We start from the raw sequence: 2,552 nt of genomic DNA, 5'->3' as shown, positions 1-2,552 counted from the left end.
TATTTTTATATATTAAATATATTTATATATAATATAAATTATATGAATATAATTATTTTCAGAAATATTTTCAAAATATATAGTATATATGTGTGTATTTATATATGCATAATAAATATACACAGTACACACACATATATTATGTAAACAGAAACTTTTATTTTGGATGTGATTAATCGCGATTAATCGTTGCCCAGCACTAAATTAAATGTAATAAAACAATGGAAAAATAAATTGCCATAAAACTAGCCAGAAAGTCTATGCGTTATATTCTAGACTTAAATAGACTCACAAAATAACAAGTAAAATGCTGGTCTCACCCAACCGCTGAAAATATAATTTAAGCTGGTTTTCTTAGATTATATTTGCCTTGCTTTTTACAGTAGGGTCAGATAAAGCATATACCACTTCTGAATCCATATTTTACAATAGCTTTACTTGCTGTAAAAAAAAAAAAAAACACCAGCTGAATACAGCCCAGGCTAGCTGCAGTTTGGTAAGCTTGTAAAACCAGCTAAGACCAGCAAACTGTAGCTTAGATGGTATTTCCAGCAGGGTTGGGTGACACTAACATTTTAGTTGTACATAGTCTTCTGGACTAGTATTATGGGTATTTATTTATTTATTTATTTATTTTGGGGGCTTAATGGTCCATGTTCACTATATGCTTTCATTATGTGATTTCACTTTAAGAGTTTTACAAAAGAAAGTCATGCAGGTTTGGAACGAAATGAGGGTGTGTAAATGATGATCGAATTTTCATTTTGGGGTGACTTAATCCTACAAGGGTTAGATAAATATTTGTTAACAGATATTTAGGGCTTCCTCTTGTGCTGTCAGTTCATGTCATCTGCATTTACTCTGCTGATGTTAAACCGTGTGAATTCTACGTTCAAACATGTCTGTTAGCGAATGAAACCTGGCGCGGATCCCGTGACACACATCTGTTGTGTCATAACAGGGTCTAACGGCCAGACTATGAATAGCAGATGGAGCCAGAATGCTGACAGCCTCTAAAAGCAATAGAAAGATGAGGATTTGATGTATATATTAAGACGAAATGCATTTGACATAGAGTTCGGAGGCTGGTTGTTTAGAATGACTTGCTGTTAGGCGTGCAATGGATGCTGGGTAACCCTCTCCGCCTGCGTTAGAAGAGTGTGATTCAGGATGTCATGCTGTAATTAATAATGTCAAGCTGATCTCGCCTAAGAACTAAATAATAGCCTCCCCTCAGTATCGCTGTTTAGTCATCAAACGCTTTTAAAGTGGGTAATTGGAGACTTCTCCACACTTCACAAATGCCATCTGAAAAGAACCGTGATCGGACGTGTCTCTCATTCTCACGGCCGCTCTTTCTTTTTCTGCACACTCGCCGCCTTGAATCTCTTTTTCGCTTCCTTCTGGTCAGAATATGTCTTTTTCTCTCTCCTTTCATTGCTTTTTCCTCTGTATTTAAAGGTGCAGTTAGGTGCGTTCGAAGTGTGAAAATTACAGCTCGTTGTGATTTTATTGAATTGATGTTCTGTGGTATTTTGTGCAGGAAGTAGTCTAGAGTTCTTTAGCGTGTTCTTTAAAGGTAAAAGGTTTTAAAGGAGACATGTAATGATTTTCTTGCTCTTTTGGAAATAAAAGCGCTGAGGTTCCACATAGACGTACTAAAATGTTCAAAACACAGCTTCTGCTTATGAGACGTAAGCACTATTTTTAATAAGATTTTTCTTTTCAATGTTTTTATTTTAATTATTAACACTGGATGTCTGTGATTTCATATAGTGATTCTAATGGGTTTGGATCTCTAGTTTTTATGTAAAAATGTTTTTTATGTTTTTGAAAGTCTCTTCTGCTTGATAAAAAAATGCAGTAAAAACCGTAATATTGTGAAATATTATTACAATTTCAAATAACTGTTTTCTATTTGAATATATTTTAAAATGTAATTTATTCCTATGATGGAAAGCTGAATTTTCAGTATCCATTACTCAAGTCTTCAGTGTCACATGATCCTTCAGAAATCATTTTAATATGCTAATTTGCTGAAACAATTCTAATTATCAATGTTGAAAGCAGTTGTTGCCTAATATTTGATAATACATGTATTTATTATTAGATTTTTTCAGTATTCCTTGATGAATAGAACAAATATCAACAACAAAAACTTTTAATTTAAATGCAGTTTTTTTTTTTTTTGCTGCAATGTAAAAATATTTACTGTCACTTTTGATCAGTTTAATGCATCCTTGCTGAATAAAGGTATACATTTATTTAAAAAAAAAAAAACTTTTAAACCTTTTGAAACAGCAGATATTGACTTTATTTCTGCTTCATGCAACTCTTTGAAATGGCTAATGGGAGTTGTGTGAGAATGCATTAAAGGGGTCATATGATGCTTTTTTTAAAGATCATCATTTTGTGTATTTGGTGTAACAGAATATGTTGACTTGCTTTAATGTTCAAAAAACACATTATTTTTCAAATACTGTACATTATTGTAGGTCCTCTATGCCCCGCCTCTCTCAAACGCTTCGTTTTCTACAAAGTCCCTCCTTCCG

General features: G+C 33.0%; 1 protein-coding gene across 1 annotated transcript in view; it reads left to right on the top strand.

Moving 5' to 3' along the window:
* Nucleotides 1–2,552, top strand: part of LOC107674285 (plexin A3-like) — a 191,374-nt gene that overhangs the window by 174,002 nt on the left and 14,820 nt on the right. The window lies entirely within an intron of this gene.

Source organism: Sinocyclocheilus anshuiensis, unplaced genomic scaffold (assembly GCF_001515605.1).
Source record: "Sinocyclocheilus anshuiensis isolate Anshui unplaced genomic scaffold, SAMN03320099.WGS_v1.1 scaffold188, whole genome shotgun sequence".
Classification (NCBI taxonomy): domain Eukaryota; kingdom Metazoa; phylum Chordata; class Actinopteri; order Cypriniformes; family Cyprinidae; genus Sinocyclocheilus; species Sinocyclocheilus anshuiensis.
Note: the sequence above shows the minus strand (reverse complement) of the source record. Positions and strands in the feature narration are given on the sequence as shown.